This window comes from Hylobates moloch, unplaced genomic scaffold (genome assembly GCF_009828535.3).
Source record: "Hylobates moloch isolate HMO894 unplaced genomic scaffold, HMol_V3 SCAFFOLD_3, whole genome shotgun sequence".
Classification (NCBI taxonomy): Eukaryota; Metazoa; Chordata; class Mammalia; order Primates; family Hylobatidae; genus Hylobates; species Hylobates moloch.
Window position 1 is genome coordinate 143314268 of NW_026652278.1, and position 18934 is coordinate 143333201.

General features: G+C 40.9%; 1 long non-coding RNA gene across 1 annotated transcript in view; it reads right to left on the reverse strand.

The window, feature by feature from the left end:
• Positions 1–6142: 6142 nt before the first annotated feature.
• Positions 6143–18934, reverse strand: part of LOC116465098 (uncharacterized) — an 89738-nt gene continuing 76946 nt past the window's right edge. The window contains exon 6 of the long non-coding RNA XR_004247099.2: positions 6143–6805. This is a non-coding gene — a long non-coding RNA (uncharacterized LOC116465098). The remainder of the gene's footprint in view (positions 6806–18934) is intronic.

The window sequence follows — 18934 nt, forward strand, 5'->3', positions numbered from 1 at the left end:
CCTTCACCTCTGAAGAGGTGTACACTGTGCTTTTACAGCATAGCCTAAAAGGGCAGAAACGTCTTAGCAGCCAATCCCACTAATACAACCATCATGTCTCAGGAATGAAAAGGACCATGTGGATGATTTAATTTAGTCCCCATTTGATATGTGACTCCTTTCTGCACTGCTCTCATCAAGCCTTCATTCGGCCTACACTGGAATACTGCAAGAAGCAATAACTCACTGCTTCCTGAGGAAAACTATCCCATCTTTTGCCCCTTCTGCTTGATAGAAGTTCTTTGTGATCCTGAAGTAATAGCTGGCACCTCATAGCTTCCATCCGTGGGTCCTAGCTCTAGGCCTTAGAGCAGTGATTTTTAAACTATGAGTTGCAACCCATTAATAAGTCAGAAAATGAATTGAATGAGTCTTGACAGCTTTTTTTTTTTTCAATGAAAAAGAAAAGTATAGGATAGAAAGAATAGAATAGAGGGCCAGGAACGGTGGCTCACGCCTGTAATCCCAGCATTTTGGGAGGCCAAGGTGGGCGGATCACAAGGTCAGGAGATCGAGACCATCCTGGCTAACACGGTGAAACCCCATCTCTACTAAAAATACAAAAAAATTAGCTGGGCGTGGTGGCGGGTGCCTGTGGTCCCAGCTACTCAGGAGGCTGAGGCAGGAGAATGGTGTGAACCCGGGAGGTGGAGCTTGCCGTGAGTTGAGATCAGGCCATGGCACTCCAGCCTGGGGGACAGAGTGAGACTCCGTCTCAAAAAAAAAAGAATAGAATAGAAAATAATAATAATGAATAGAATAGAATAGAATAGAATAGAATAGAATAGAATAGAATAGAATAGAATAGAATAGAATAGAATAGAACAGAACAGAAAATATCAAAGTAAACTGAACACAGTAGGCTCAATAATATTTTCTGGAATGCTTATTTCAGTTACATGTGGGTGTTTACACATATTCTGCATTGAGATATGACATACAATTCTTACTGTAGGTAACAGCCAAGCAGCTTTGAAAGCCAGTGTTCTGGAGAATTAGCAGACTTGTACTTTTCATGGCCCTTTCAGTGTGAGAAGACCAGTTGAGATGGCCTCTAAAGCCTTCTCCTCCCAGCCCAAAATCCCTGGCTCCTTCCCTTGTTTGCATATGATGTGGTTGTTGGTTGCTTTCCCCTGGAACTCTCTCTACAGCCCTATCAAAGAGTAGTTCTGGGAAATAGCAGGTAACAGCATTCTCTAACGCCACATTTCTCTCTCACCAGCAGTTGGTGTACATTTTGTAGTCCTAGTGTTTGGCTGAAAATAAAGACAGACAAAAAATTGGGGTGAGGTATTCTGCCTTCTCTCTTTAATCCATCAACATTACACTAATGGCCCCAAACAGCAGACATAGACCTTTTTTCTGTTTTCTTTGTCCAAATCTCACTGTAGCTGTGCTATGCTCTCAAGGTGGACTAAAATCTAATTAGTTGCAGTTTTTGTTTTGTTTTTTTGGCTGCCACAGAACACTATTGTCTCAGATTCAGATTCCTGTCAACTAAGTCTTGTTCACATAATAAACCACATCTATTCCATCCTGTACTTACACGGGAACACTGTGGGGCAGGAAGTTAAATTTTCCCAGTTAAATTGCTTCTTGTTTGGATTCAGTCTATGCTCCTGATGATATCATTTTGGGTCCTGATGATCTCATCTCCCTTGTTCACCACTCCTCCCGCCACTTCAGCTTTTGAGCCTTTGGTAGAAAGGAAAGAGCAATGACTTTAGGTTCTAGGGCTCAAATCCCCAGTCTCTGCCTTCATCTCAGTGTACCTTCAGGAAAGTTATTTAACCTTTCTATAACATAATATCTATCCCACAGTTTTATAAAAATTCAATTAAATGATATTATATATGTATATAGCACATCTCATCTGACACGTAGTGGGCATGTAATAAGTAGTAATCATGAACAGCAACAACAACAAAATATGTGAACTGGACCGGGGGAAACAAAGCTTTTTTCACCACTAGAAATGCCCTTGTGGGCTGAGAGTTTCCATGATCACAACCATTAAGTACAGCCACTCAAGCAGTTCCCAAATTTTTTAATTACTTGGGAACCAGCCTATTTTTATTTTTCTTACCTTCAACAACATCCTGAGAGAACTATCAAATGCTTTGTTGAAATCCAAACACAAGGCTGGGTGCGATAGCTCATGCCTGTAACCCCTGGGAGGCTGAGGCAGGAGGATGACTTGAGCCCAGGAGTTCAAGCCAGCCTGGGCAACATAAGGAGACCCTGCCTCTACAAGTAGAAAAAAATTAGCCAAGCATGGTGGCGCATACCTGTAATATCAGCTTCTTGGGAGGCTGAGTTTGGAGGATTGCTTGGTCCCAGAAGTTTAAGGCACAGTGAGCTGTAATCATACCACTGAACTCCAGCCTGGGCAACAGAGCAAGACCCTGTCAAGAAAGAAAGAAAAGAAAGAAAAAAGAAAAGAAAGAAAAACAAAGGAAAAGGAAGGAAGGAAGGAAGGAGAGAAGGAAGGAAGGAAGGAAGGAAGGAAGGAAGGAAGGAAGGAAGGAAGGAAGAAGGAAGGAAGGAAGGAAGGAAGGAAGGAAGGAAGGAAGGAAGGAAAGGAAGGAATCCAAACACACAATTCAGTTGACCTCTCAAGACTCTGGTCCCAAAAGCACCAACGAAAAAGAAAGAGGAAGAAGAGAAGAATTGAGATCAGCCTGGTGTGACCTGTTCCTTGTCAGCCTGTGCCATGTGCTCATGGTCCCCACATTTTCCACAAAGTGCTCACCAATTAACCCTTCCATGATCAATTCCTGTGCCAGCTGGACAACATGCTTAACTATCTGTAGTCTGTAAAATGAACTCGTTTTCCATCTTGAAAAATGGTGAGATGTGCTCATGGCCATTTTTTTTTTTCCAACACATCTTCATTTCCCTAAGATTCTTTAAATTTCAAGAAGCAATGACTGAGAATCTGATTTGCAAATTGCCTCAGTACCTTGCAACATCATTAATTTATTCCAGAGATCTGAACTCATTAAGAGCAGCCACATGCTTCTTAAAAGCTCACTGGCAGGCTGGACACAGTGGCTCATGCCTGTAATCCCAGCACTTTGGGAGGCTGAGGTGGGCAGATCACAAGGTCAGGAGTTTGAGACCAGCATGGCCAACATGGCGAAACCCTATCTTCTACTAAAAATACAAAAACTAGCCAGGCATGGTGGCATGTGCATGTAGTCACAGCTACTCGGGAGGCTGAGGCAGGAGAATTGCTTGAATCCAGGAGGCAGAGGTTGCAGTGAGCCAAGATCACACCACTGCACTCCAGCCTGGGTGAGACTGTCTTAAAAAGAAAAAAGCTCACTGGCTTCTATGTCACTGGCCAGTGCTCATTCTTTCTTTGCATTCTGTTCTACCATTCTCCCTGTTGGAGAAAACAGACAAAAGGAAGTCTTGCAGAGTTCTGCCCTCTCCAGATTGCCCAGCTACAGTTTCACCATCAACTCCAAGCTCTAGATCTGCCACTGTCTTCCCTGAGCTTCTTGCCAGGAACGTCATTAAGTCCTTTTTGTTGTCTTTAGAAGTTTTTTGCATGCTTCAGCTCATTTTAGACTTTCACCTTCCCGATACTCCTCTTGTAATCATTCTTGGTTGTGTGTTTTTTCTCTGCAGAAGTCTTTGTAAAACCTGAGCTCATTAAGTCCATCACAGCTACTTTGGCTTCTTTAAATACTTCCAAATTTCCTCCCTTCTTGGAGACTGTCGTGCTTGCAGAGACTGAGTTCGTGTTTGAGAGCTTTTCACTATCAGGAAAGGTTCTCTCTTGTAGGGTCACATATCACAGAAGTGCACAGTGGGCCTGTTTTCTCTCTGGCCCTATTGATACTTGCCTCCCTAATGGCTTAAGTAGGTGTCCAACCATATCCAGATTTTCTTTTCTTGCCTATAGAAAACCCCAGGATGACACTTTCTTCTTTTGGACAGAATACTGGGTATAAAGTAGTGAGTTGCACGCTGCCTCCTGCCCTTTTGGGAGACCAGCGTACAACCCAATGAGCTTATCGGAGAACTGCTGACTGCAGCTGGGCAAGCTGTAAATTAAAAGTCTGGGATCTTTCTTTTTTCTTTTCTAAAAGAACCCTTTGTGAGTAATAATAATCCTTCTTAGATCTTACTGAGTGCTGATGTTTTTGCCAAGCAATTTTCTAAGAACTTGAAAGGTATCATTTCATTTAATCCCTCCAACAATGCTTTTGGGTAAGACCTATTATTGCTTCCATTTTACAGATGAGGACACTGAAGCACAGAGAGGTGAAGAAAATTTTCCACAGTCATAGAAGAAGTAATAGCGGGGCCATGATTGGACCTGACCCACTAGTCTATGTCTTTGCCAACCACATCAAATGGAGGTATCTCCAATCTTGTTATTATCCCATGGGTATTTTTACACCTATGCTGGATTCTGTATTTATCTCCATTAAGTATTATCCATTGGTCTTTTTATACCTGTGCTGGATCATATATTTATCTCCATTAAATATTTCCCTGCCAGTTTCACCTAGGACCTAGCGCCTATAAATGTCTTCTTGAATTTTGATTGTCTATAAATTCATTGAATACTTCCACTTTTATGCCAGAAATCCTAGTTTTCTAAATCTCCCTCTATTATCCTTCTTATGACTACCCTGACCTTCAATAATTTGTTTATATGTCTGTGAGTTCCCTGATATGAGGAGCTATTACTGATTCATTTTTGGTGTCTGTTGAATAAATGAATGAATGAACTAATGAATCCCATGTATTCATTCACATTCTCAACTTTTAAGAAGTGTTGAGTAGGCTGCCTCTCAGGGGAAACAATAGCATCTGAGTTTTTCAAGAATGATGCTATCTTTTTCCTGGTGGGGTTGACCTTTCCAAGTAGGCTGCCTGGTGGAGTGTCATAAAACTCCCTCTTCTCACAAATTATCCCACATGCCTGCCATTCCACAATGAAAGATTTATTCCTTTGACCTATGTCTTACCAGCCATTTCTACCTTAGTCCCCACTTCACCAAAGAGAAAAGATTCCCTAGACCCTAGAGGAGGAAGCTTAAAGACCATGAAAACAGAGCAGAGGAACCCAGGGAACCTCAGAGAGGAGCCCAGGGCCCACATGGTGTACTGATGGTGACTGCGAGCCATACGATAAAGCCCTTGAATAAGAAAAGAAAACAAACAGAAGTGTCCTGTTAGATGACTCTCAAAGCACTTTCCAAGGAGATGTACGCTCATCATTTTAAAGCAGGGAAGAAACTTAAACCAAACCAGCTTCTTTGAAAACAAAAGTCTTTATCAAAGCTATTTTCTTTAAGAAAATAGCCTCAAAGGCCTTGGTGAAACACCTGAGGAATTAGAGCAGATGAGGTCAGTTTAATATGTGTCGTGTGTGTGTCTATAAAGATGTGAACCAAACTGAACTGTACTTATCAGCAAAGTACTGAATCGGCAGAAGAGCCCAGCTGCACCCCGAAGTGGCCACTTCTGAGAGCCTGTCGACAGCTTTAACTTGGCCCAGTGCCCACCCCTCTTCTCAGCACATTTTTGACTTCCCAGCTATCCACACCCCCTGTTGGCTTAGAAATAAAAGGTTGCTGTTATCTTAAGTGAGCGATTTAGCCCTTATTTAAGCATTTCTTTAAAAAAAAAAAAAAAACGTTCCATCAGCATGCTGAGGAGCAGCATCCCGGTCTTCCTTTTGCTGCTGACTCTCCAGGGGTCTCGGGTCAGCAATTTCAGCTCCCTCTGCCTCAGTTTCTGCATCCGGGCTTAGGGATTGCGGCAGGGGAGGAGAAAGTGATGGCTACATTAGCAAAGTGTTTTCTACCATTTCATTACTCCATTAGTGTCTTCCTTCCTTTCCTCCTCACTGGAGTATTTTGAGAACTAATGAGATAATGGTCTGCAAGTGGTTGGAAGCCCCTCAGAGGGCGTTAGTACCCAGGACACTGGTCTCACTTCCTCCTAAACTAATTCCAGTTATCAACAATGTGCACACACATTCAGATCGGAGGAGTGACTTCACTTGGAGACTCGGCGGCCAAAGCCACACACATTGCCTCACAGCCATTGATCACAAGAGACATCCACATTATCTCCCAGTTTTATTCTAATCTTCAAAGCAAATATACAGCAATTCTGCATGATCCCAAGAAATGCATATTTTAAAGTCACAATAAATAAATAATAGAAAATCACTCAATTCTGATCTGGAAACAAGAGGCTGCAAAATGTACTTGCAGTAAGCGTGCTTTTAAAAATCCAAATTCGCATTGAAAAAAATCTATTTGTGTGCAGATTAAGATATTCATAAGGAATGCTCCACTTCCTGTGATGTGTGCCTCTGATAAGGATACCAGAGTAAAGGGAGTTTACTTGGAACTGCATAACATGAAAGGAAGAAGACCTGGTTCTTTAACAATCTTGTAGAGATCAACTTAATTAACTGATCAATTTGGAGTGGGGCAGGTTAGAAAATCCATTCAAGTATCGCTGATGAAATTGACAGGTGAGTTTGGTGCAGATAGGCGGGGAGAGGGGAGAAAGAGAAAGACAGAGAGAAATGAATCTCATGCAAGTAATTCCTTCCAGGTCTCTGGTTGGTAGATCTGGAGGACAGCCCCCTCTCCAGTTTCACAGCTTTGCAAAATTTAACTGTTTCTCTGTGTTCCGCTGAAAAACTTCATTTCAGAATCCTGCAAATGATTTTGTCTCCTGCTCATTTGTGTTAGGAATGTAGAGACTGACATCCGAGCAGTGCAGGCTGTGGGAATTAGGGAAATAATGTTAGAGCTATTTAGATTTCTGCTTTTCATTCAACAAATATAAGGGGAAGACTTTAAATATTAGATGGAGGAAATAAAATATGGATAAAGAGGTATTCAGACTAGGTCTTTATGGAATAGTAATTGCAAACCCTTTCCAAGTCTTTCTCCTAATTGCTCCTTGAATATTGAGGCTGCTTCTTTTAGTTTCTGGGGCTAAGTTCACCTCTGTAGGATTATGTCAGGCAAAGAACTATGAACACAAACAGCTCCCATTAGGGCTCTCAGCCCCAGGGGTCCTGACAGCTGGGAAGTGTTGCAAGTAAACTATTACAAATAATGGAGAATTGAAATTTATCAATGATTTATTACACAGACTATAAGCAATATTTCAGGGTTATTACCATGAGGATATCTCTCATTCACCCACATTTCAATTTGATTTTACTTCCTTTTTCCTGTCTTTTGGACCACAGATCCACCGAGTTGAATTAATTCTACTCTTTAGTGCATGGTACACTCATGGATTCATAAAATGCCCTTCAAAAGTGCTGTTGTTGTTTTCCCTCCAACTCGCTCATCCCACTCTCATTCCCCCTCCTCCACATCCCCTTACTCCTATCTTTATGTAGATATATGGACATCCTTGAATAATATATAATATTACTTTGTGTGTGCATGTTTAATATCTAATTTACAAAAGGCAATGGGCTATAAATCTCATTCTCTCTGTTACTTCTTTCATCCAGCTCTGTTTTTTGGAATATCTCCTTGCTGTTATATTGAAATCTAATCATTATTGCTGACTGCCTTGCATCCAGCACAGTTGCTTCCTGCATTGCCCTAGGGATGAATGCCTCAGTTGACTCTAACACACACACACACACACACACACACACACACACACACACACGCATAAATGGTGCTGCAAGGACCACCCACGGAGATGTCCCCTCACAGATCTGTGCAGGTCTGTCTCTGGAGGCTGCACTAGGAGTGGGATTGCGGAAGCATAGGATATTACACTCCCACCAGCAGTGTCAGAGGGCTCTCTTTTCCCCACATCCCTTTCAGCACTTGATATTAATAAGGTTTCCAATTTCTATCAATCTAATTATTTTAAAGTGGATCGTGTTATAATTTAAATTTGCATTTCTCTGATTACCAGTGAAGTGGGTATCTCTTCACAATGCTTAATAGCAATTTGGGTTTCTCCTTCTACAAACTGCCCATATCCTTTGCCCGTCTAGCTCTTATGTGAGTTTCCAATCCTTTTTTTGCCAATCTGCAGGAGTTCCTTGGGGCATTAATTCCTTATTCATTTTAGACACTGTGAACATCTTTCTCCACGCCATTGGACAGGCAGGTTAACTGTTTTGAACTGAAATCTTTAATTTTTTAGATAGTCACACCCATCAATTTTCCCCTTATGGTTTATGTTGTTTGGGTATTGGTTAAGAAATGTGCAGAAAACTACAAAGCCATAAAGATAGATCCCTATAGACTCTTCTGTAAGATTTGTGTCTTTTCCCTTCATACTTGGGTCCTTAGTCCATTTGAAATTTATTTTTGTCTGTATTGAGAAGTAGGCATCCAGCTTTGGTTTTTTCCATAGTGAGTCATTTATCCCAACACTATTCACTAAGTGATCCAGCTTCCTCCCACAGATTTGGGAAACGGCTCTATTATATACCAGTTTCCCATGGATACATGATTGGGTGTCCAGGTGCATATTCCATTTTTTGGTCAGTTTGTCTATTCCTGCACCACTACCCCATAGTTTTATTGTGGTAATTTTGAAATATGTCTTAGCTAATGTGTTTTCTTAAGTGGGAGAGAAGGGTAGGGTTATATTAGTGGACTAGGAATGGTACAGAATCCCACAGCCTCTCTCATCCTTGTCATAGCCCGTAATTCCCATATTAGGTCACTCACGGGAAGGGATCCTACATGAAAATTTCATCTGCAATCTATGTCAAAATGGGGTGGGGGAAGCTGAAACATCTAAGAGGTCACCTGTTTGCCATGCACAATGTCCTGGAATTAAATTCCATAGCTTTCAAAATAAGAGTGTCAATATGTTTTTACTCTTTCTTGAAAGCTAATACCTTGAGAACCTAGAACACAATTCTTCTGTGGAAATCACAGAGCTTCAGGAGTTGTTTCATTGGATTGCCAAGAGTTCCTAAGCGGGTAATATGTATGCAGCAATTGAGGGGCAAAGTGGTTATTAATAAGCCTCACTCCAACAGCTACTAACTAGTTTTACTAATCTGTAGTGGAACTGAAACTAGAACCCAGATCTCCTGAGAGTTCCTCTTCAACTTTACAAATCCATGTCTAATGCTCCCTGCGTGCTAGGCATCATTACATGGAGTAGAAAAATGAGTAAATAGACAAGCTCTCTGTTTACATATTATTCAATCAGTGACTTGCCTGCGCCCTGGCTTTGTACTCTGAATCATGGAAGAATGGACCTATTATGAAGTTATGAAGATATTTAGTCTATCTTATCAGCCAGAGGTCAATTCAAATACATTTTACATAGACCGGCTGACAATCAGCTAAAAATTCCAAAGAGACTCTGCTGTGGTGGATTAACTGGCCAAATATAGACCTAGTCTATCACTCAGATGAGACAAAATGGTATGCCAAAAATGTCCTTCCAGAACAGGAATTAGATTAAAGCTACATTAGGGTTTCTGGATAGTCAACAGTTGAGCTGTTTCCAGCTAAGGGAAAAGACAGAATATTCAGGCTCAGGAAATAAAGAAAGGGAGAGGGAGGAAGGAGGGAAGGAGGGAGGGAGGGAAGGAAAAGGAAATGAAAAAACTGATGCTTAGTTGGGAATACCTAGGAAAAAGGCAGGATGTAACAGGGGCAGAGACATCCAGAAAGTCTTCTCCTTTCCTCCTCTCTGACTTTACCAGAATCTCATTTTGAGCCTGAATTACTTGTGAGTAAATATCAGCAATTAACCAGCACAAATAAGGTGTGGCTGACACATAGAAAATATTCAATAATTATTAGCATTTTTAAAAGTAGACAAATATCGCTTAGAAATAATGAATTGAACAAAGGAGTACATGAAGCTTTCATTTGCAAGTGTGAAATAAACTGAACATTATTTACATTGTCTATTTATTTTTGCTTTCCCTGTAGCCAAATTCCTGAAGGATTTATCTCATTAAAAAAAAATTTAGGTGTTGTTTATCATAGCAAAAAATAAAATAAGAGTAAATACAAGAAAAAGAAAACTGCCCTAAAGTTTGGTTGAAGAAATTTCAACATATTCATATTTTGATATTCTACTAAGTCTTCATAATTATTCGAAATCATGTCGTGGATTAAGAGTAACAAAGAAAGATATTTAGACTTTGTGAAATTGAAAAAGCAGGTTAGATAATAATATAATTTATTATTGAAGAATTCAGAGCCTGGAGGCAGACAACTTGGGTTAAGCTCCCACTTCTTCCAGTTCAATAGATACAAGGCTTTCGGCAATATTTGTAATCTCTCCCTGCTTCAGTTTCCTCACCTGCAAAATGGCAATAGAAATTAAACCTACTTCGGCCGGGTGCAGTGGCTCACGCCTGTAATCCCAGCACTTTTGGAGGCCGAGACAGGTGGATCACCTGAGGTCAGGAGTTTGAGACCAGCCTGGCCAACATGGCAAAACCTCATCTCTACTAAAAATAACAAAATGTAGCTGGGCATGGTGGCAGGTGCCTGTAATCCCTCAGGAGGCTGAGGGAGGAGAATCAGTTGAGCCCAGGAGGCAGAGGTTGCAGTGAGCCACAATCGTGCAATTGCCCTCCAGCCTGGGCAACGGGAGCAAAACTGAGAGAGAGAGAGAGAGAGAGAGAAAAGGAAGGAAGGATGGAAGGAAGGAAGGAAGGAAGGAGCGAGGAAGGAAGGAAGGAAGGAGAAAGAAGGAAGGAGGGAGGGAGGGAAGGAAGGAAGGAATTAAACCTACTTCATAGGGTTCTTGAGACAATTTAGTGAATCAATTAATACACGCCAAAGCAATCTGAACAGCACCAATAGATGTTAGTTATGGTGATTATTATAACAGTCTCATCTCATATCCTCCTATAGAGAAATGTCTGTAAAGATATACTATAAAATTTTAACATTGTTTATCTCTGGAAGGTGAGAGTATGGATTTATTTTTCTTCTTTCTGCTTATCTGCATTTTTCTAATTTTCCCAGACATGAAAATATATTGATTTTCTAATAAGGAGCGACAAGTTATTTTTAATTTGTGAGAAAAGATCTACGAGATGGGCAGAGGCAGGGAAGAATGGGACATCCACACTGTCAAGAGCTCCCTGCTGACAAACAGCATGGCAATGAGGATGGTGCTGGGTTACATCCCCAAATAAGTAGGGGGTGAGGGGCTGAGGAAGGGAATAAAGGAACGTTGGAGAGAGTGACATTCTCCTCCTTGTTTTTTATCTCACACTCAAGGTTAAGGTTCAATACAGCAGCAAAGTGAATAAAGAAATGAAGTGCTGTGAGAGGTCACAGGGACAAACATCGAGTGGCTCTGGAGTTTTGAAAGGCAATGGATAATTTCACCACCATTAACAACATCTGCAGTCCTGCCAAGCAGGCTAATGGCAGGGGTAATTAGAGCCTGTGCTCTAAGATAGATGACTGCTTGTCAGAGCAGGAGAGCAGGTCCACCCCAGGGGCCACTGCCCAGGGGTAGTCAAGGCCAGGAGGGGGCAGGGCCTTGTCAGGAAGGACCCTACCTGATCACAGCAAAGAGATGACCCAGACTGGCCTCTGTGGGAAGACTCTTAGCTCACAAAGGAAATAGGGGGTGTCGGGGCAGTTCAGGGCTTGGGTCTAAATATAAAGCTGGTCCATACTAACGTACTGTCATGAAATACTTTCATACTTCACATATCCAGGATTTAGACTTACAGAGAGACGTTCAGTTCAAAGAAGTCGTGAAATCAATAAGTTTTGTCATTAACCAGTGATTACCCAGCCATCATCATGCACTGGTAGAGTGATTTTCTAGTCACTCAGACTAAGAAGTGGCCATGTGAACCCCCGGGGGGCGGAGCCTGCAGTGAGCGGAGATCGCGCCACTGCACTCCAGCCTGGGCTAGAGCAAGACTCTGTCTCAAAAAAAAAAAAAAGAAGTGGCCATTTGAAGACTTAATCTTTCTTCATGGACAAGGAAAGAAATGGGTTTAACATGAGCATTTCGGTCTTCCCTTGTCTCTAAATCAAATTAAGTTGTTCAGTTTTTTAATAAAGATGACTAATGTATTTTTTCTAAAGGCTTTGTTATGAAATACAAAGATTTATTTTTGAAGTGAAGATTTCCATCTGGATAAGTCTCAGAAAAAGTCCTTCTATCCACGAGATGGTTCCCTACTGAGGATGCCAAAGGGAAACACTTGCAATGCCACTTAGGGATTTGTCCCAATAATTTCACTTAGGCAAAAGTATATCAAATGATTATTTCAGTAGATTTCTATACAAGTTTACTTATTTGGAGATATTAAACCCCCAATGCAATGCTGCACAATTTTAAAAGACACCTAACCAACTTCCACTTATACATTTCAGATTGAACAAGAGTGTTTGTATTAGTCTGTTCTCATGCTGCTAATAAAGATATACCTGAGACCGGGTAATTTATAAACAAAAAGAGGTTTACTGGACTCACAGTTTCACATGGCTGGGGAGGCCTCACAATCATGGCAGAAGGCAAAGGAGGAGCAAAGACACGTCTTACATGGCAGCAGGCAAGACAGTGTGAGCAGAACTGCCCTTTATGAAACCATCAGATCTCATGAAACTTATTCACTATCACGAGAACAGCACAGGAAAAACCACCCCCATGATTCAATTGCTGCCCACCAGGTCCCTCCCACAACACATGGGGATTACGGGAGCTACAATTCAAGATGAGATTTGGGTGGAAACACAGCCAAACCATATAGAGTTTATCACGTATTTCTCCTGGAACCCCTCTGAAATGATAGAAAAGGAATTGAAGATGTTTACAATCACACACGTTAAAAAAAAGAAAAAGAAAAGGAGATGAGAGCAGGCTACTGATGCCAATTAAACATTACAAGCTGGATGAGACCTGGCACTTTCTTTTCCAGGAGTATGACAGACTAGACTTTGTGGCAAGCTCTGTTGCCCAAATATACTGAGATCCTTGTTAAAATACATTCAGCAAATATAAAGAGACAAGGTGGGAAATATGAGGGAGAGGTTAAGAAAACTGGAAGCCAAAGTGAGAAGGTGTGATAGAGCCTTACAAAGAGATAATGAAGAAAATGGAAGAGGTGTAAATGTTCCTGAACAAATGAAAAGTATCCATCTACTGATCCAGGAAATAATCCCTCTATGAAATTCGCTAATATTAGTAATGTGCTACTTTTCTTTATTTGAAGGTGTATTCATTAGTATTCACTTTATTATTAGGCTTTTAACATGTAAGTACAGCAGGTGTACTCTTTTTAATGTCTTAAAAATTACATACTATAACAAATTAAAGTATTGGCATAAGTGCTGAGTTAGGCTTCAGCTTTATGAACTTTCCTAAGTTCCTATAAAAAGATCCAACAACAAGTTAGTCTATGAGAGTGTAGTCTTAGAGGTTAATGATTTTGCCCCTCCTTGTTTTCTGTTTTCTCCTTTCAGAACCCCTATTATTTGTATATTGGACTTCTTGATTGATATCATATTTTCTTATCTTTTCTCTGCAATTTTTTATCTTTTTAATTCTGTTTCCTGAAAGAGTTCTTCAGTGTTTATCTCCAATCCCTTCTATTCAGGTTTTAAATGTCTGCTGTAATGTCTGAATTTCTTTAAACACCTGAATTTCATCTAAGATGGGTTGTTTCCCGGATCAGTAGATTGATAGTTTTCACTAGTCCAATAACATTTATATTTCCTCCATTTTCTCTATTATTTTTTTATAAGACCCTGTTAAGTCTTAGAGGTTGGAAGCATCACATACACCAGAAGACTGGGATGAGGGGTGGGACTGAAAACTAGAAGATTGGTTAAAAGTCTGTATAAGGAGTAATTGAGCCTGGATTCTTTCCCTCTATATACTAAGCAAGATGGCTTGTCCTCCTCTATTCCAAAGACTGTAAGTTTTGTCTCAGGAGAAATTGAATTGAAAGAGCTCTAACCTTGACACCAAACATAACTGAAAGCACACTGGATTCAGTGACAGCCTCTCTCCCATTCCCACACATATTTATTATTATTATTACCACTTCAACCCTAATTCCCAGAAAGCAGATTAGAAATTTGGTCTCTGGGCCGGGTGTGGTGGCTCACGCTTGTAATCCCAGCACTTTGGGAGGCTGAGGCAGGCGGATCACAAGGTCAGGAGATCCAGACCACGGTGAAACCCCGTCTCTACTAAAAAATACAAAAAAATTAGCTGGGCGTGGTGGCGGGCGCCTGTAGTCCCAGCTACTCGGAGAGGCTGAGGCAGGAGAATGGCATGAACCTGGGAGGCGGAGCTTGCAGTGAGCCGAGATGGCGCCACTGCACTCCAGCCTGGGCGACAGAGCGAGACTCCGTCTCAAACAAAAAAAAAAAAAAAAAGAAAGAAATTTGGTCTCTGGAGAAAAAGACTGATGACTGACCCCATTCCCCCAAATCTAAGAACCCTTATTTCTGGGGGTTCCCTAATGCAGCCAGCAAGTCCCCACTATTCATCCTATTGTGAAGAAAGTCTCCTCTCTATAAGCCTTATCCCTCTCCTGCCCAGTTTCTGATCATCTCTTTTGTGTCCCAGTCTGAAATGGAAAGAGATGGCCATATGTTAACAGACATTTGATGAAAGCTCCCAATATGAAGGCCATGTATCAAAACAAACAATTTGTTGGGGGAGACGGGGAAGAAAGTAGGAGGGAATAGAATCAAGGCAAGTACTGAGGAAAACTACGATGGTAACAAACTATAATTAATATTGGAAGGTAAGGGATAACATTGCATCTATGAACCAAGAATTAAATGTTATAAAATGGAACATCCAGAGAAAGAGAAACAGTTTTTAAAAATTAGAAACATCATAGCAGACGTCTAAAAATTCAATAGAAGGAACTGGATGATAAAAGTAGAAGAACTCTTTCAGGAAATAGAATTTAAAAGATATAAAATTACAGAGAAAAGAAAAGAAAATATGATATCTATCAAGAGGTCCAACATACAAGTAATAGGTACTCCAAAAGGAGAAAACAGAAAACCAAGCAAAATTATTAAACACAAATTCCCTATATTTAAGGGTACATGTTTTCAGTTGGAAAAGGACCCTTGAGTATCAAGTAAAATGAATAATAAAAAGATCCACAACAATTCACATTGAGTGAAATTCCAATATAGCAGGGCTAAAGAGAAGAACTTAAAACAGATGGTATAGGGAGTAGGGGGAATAGGTCATATATAAAAAATTAGAAATGAGAATGTTATTAAACTTTCAATAGCCACAGTAAAACCTCACAGACAGTGGAGTGATGCTCCAAAAAATATTTCTCACCCATAGTTATACACCCAGTCAAATTCTCAATCAAATATGAGAATAGAATGAAGGCTTATTCAAACACGTGAGTTTATTTTGCATGAATTCTTCCTTAAAAAATTTATGTCCCAGTAAAACAGTAAGTCAATAAAGTAAACCAAGATGGGAACTAAGAAAAAGTAGAGTCTAAAGTTGTAGAGAAATAAAAAGAATTCCCAGGATGTTGGGAAATCAAGCAGTAGAAATAGAGGCATGTTATTTAAAAATTTAAGAATTACTATAAGAAGGCCAGGTGCAGTAGCTCACACCTGTAATCCCAGCACTTTGGAAGGCCGAGGCGGGCGGATCATGAGGTCAGGAGATTGAGACCATCTTGGCTAACACGGTGAAATCCTGTCTCTACTAAAAATACAAAAAATTAGCCAGGCATGGTGGCGGGCGCCTGTAGTCCTACCAGTAGGGTGACTGAGGCAGGAGAATGGCGTGAACCCGGGAGGCGGAGCTTGCAGTGAGTCGAGATCACGCCACTGCACTCCAGCCTGGGCAACAGAATGAGACTCCGTCTCAAAAAAAAAAAAAAAAAAGAATTACTATAAGAAGAAAAAAAAAAACAGCCAAAAGACTTGAAAGTGGTTACTTCAGGAGAATGTAACTTGGAGTTGGGAAGGGGTAGGGTCTACTATTTGATTTTTAAAATCTGTATGTATGTATTACTTTAAAATATTTAAGTTAAGAAAAATGTATCTCAAGACTAATCTAGAACACTCTGGAGCCTAGTTCTTTTTTTTAAAGCATCAGCTACGTTTATTTTTATCCATTTCAGTTCTTAATTTAAGCAATGAAGCACAGAGAAAAATTGGAAACAGTAAAGAAATGGGGAAAAAAGAAACCACATTATCCATAATCCTCCAACTCTATGTAGCCATCCGAATCATTTTCCTTTCAATATTTTCATAGAGTTGTAGTCATGGCTTCCATACAATTATATCCTGCTTTTTCTCTCCCACATTATACTGTGATCAATTTCCAGCTTGCTATATTGCATTGTAATCATCTTTCTTAATGGCTTGACAAGTCTTTTTGATCGGACTGTCACACTTTACAAAATAGGTCACCTCTGTGTTAGTCAGGGTTCTCCAGAGAAACAGAACCAATAGGAGGTATGCGTATATAAATACACACACACACACGCACACACACACGCACACACACACACACACACACACAATTTATTATGAGGAATTGGCTCACGCGATTATTGAGGCTGAGCAGATCAAGTCCCATGATCTGCTTTCTGCAAACTGGAGAGGAGACCGACAGTATAATTCCAGTCCAAGTCTGAAGGCCTGAGAACCAGAGGCTGAGGGTGTAAATCCCAGTCCAAGGGCAGAAGACTGATGTCCCGGCTCAAGTACACGGCAGGAAGCAAAGGGGCAAATTTCTCCTCCCTCTGCCTTTTGTTCTGTTCAGGCCCTCAAGGAATTGGCTGATGCTCACCCACACTGAGCTAGATCTACTTTACAGAATCCACAGATTCAAATGTTAATTTCATCTTGAAACAACCTCAAAAATATGCCTAGAAATAGTGTTTAATCTGGGCACTCTGTGGCCCAGTCAAGTCCACTCATAAAATTCACCATCCCAGCCCCCTGTCCCTCCTTCCCATGGTCCTTTTTTCCTGCTTTTCAGACACTCCTAGCATGTGCTCCTCCACCAGCCTTGGCCCTGGGATGCTCTTTCTCGCTGTCACCACTCAATAAGTGGCTTAAATGCAACTCCCACAAGACCTTTTGTGAGCCCTGGGCTCCAGTAGGCCCCTTTCTTTCACACCTGTTTTCATCATGGCGGTTTTCACTCCCTGACATTTTCTTTTTATTTCTTAATTTGTTTATCTGGGGCCTGTCTCCCTCAGTTGATTGTAAACTCTATGGATGCAGAAATTATATCTTTCCTATATCCCACTCGAAGACCAGCACAGAGAACAGAGCTTGGCACAGAGAAAGCACTCAGTAAACATATGAGGGGTGGGGGGTGAATGAATAAGTGACTGAATAATGAATGCATGAAATGCTAACTGCTCAGGGTACAGAAAGAAACCTGAGGCTGAACAGGAATAACGCAGAGTTTGTTAAGCAGAGAGACAAGAGATCTGCTTCTAGTCTTGGCTCTGCCATTCATCAGGTGCATAACTTAGAATAAGACACACTGAACCTCTCTGTGCCTGGCTTTCTCACCTGTGAAATGAGCAGGTTGGAGTAGATGGTTTCCATCATCTGTTTTAACAATAAATACCGAGGTCTGCCTCTTTGCAAGTCCTCATTTTGCTAAAGATTTGTGTTGTGACTTTTGGAGAATAACTTTAGTTGGTTTCCCAGAAAGATGGATGAGTAGAAAATTTAGTCAAACAAATATATCTCTCCTTTTTTTTTTGCCCTGCATGACAACCAGCAATTAGTTTTAAGATTTCTTGACTCTGTCTTTTCTTTTGTAAGAGAGTAACTGATTGATTGAGTAGGTAAATAAAGCAGCCTGAAGCCGGAGGGTGCCCTCACAAGAAACTTCCTTGATAGGCAATGATCCTTTAGGGAAATAGTAGAGAATGGCGGCTGAAAGCACATAGTCTGATGTCAGACAAACCTAGTTATAAGTAATCTCCATGCAGGAACCTGGACAGGTTACTTAGGCAGAGAGGGTTGTATAGTAGTGCCAAATGCTAGAGCCAGACTGTAAGGGGTTGAGTCCTAGCTCTGCCGCTTGTTGGCTATGAAACCTTTCATGTCTCAGGTTTCCATCTGAAAATGGAGTTAAGAAAGTACCCACTTTATAAAGTTACTGTGAGGAGTAATGAATTCCAAATGCATAAAACCCCTTAGTCAGTGGGCGCTGAGAGCACACAGAGTCACCACTCTTTGAGTTTGCTGCTATTGTTGTGCTGTCATTACTTAATTTATCTAGGTCTGTTTCTTCATTCATTCATCAATGATTATTTACCAAGTGCTTTTGAAGAGGCATCCTATCACTTCATTAACTTAAGATGAGACTTCTGGGTCTCAATTATAAAATCATTAGCCTATAAGTCCTGGGAGGAAGTATGTTAATATCTCTTGCAATCATTCTCAAACATGCTCCCCTGGCAGTACATCTTGGGGAGAACTGCCTTCTGGCTGTGTCAGTCATCCAGGGGAGCATGGCTCACCCCCCACGTGCAGGATTCACCTCCCCTCTGTCATCCCACCAGAAGTTGGACCTCACTGTGCTCAGAGTCAACTCTTCTGACTCCCAGTTAGGGCCAGAACAAGCAAGGCAGGAAAATGACAAAGTGAAGGGGAAGAGAAACTCAGAGGTATAAATGGAGGCACTCCAAAAAAGAAAGAAAGAAGTAACAAGGCACTAGAAGTTGTTTCCTCCTAACATATAGAGCAATTGGCAGAGACGAATTTTGGATCTGACGTTCATCTCTGCCCTCACTTTCTCTGTCATTTCCCTCACTTTCATTTCTGAGAATACTTCTGAAGCAGAGATTTGGGTCCATGATAGTGGATGAAATAGGAAAATGTTTAGAAGTAAATAATGGCAACTTTAAAGAAAGGACTATCAAAGCTGCTAACAGCAT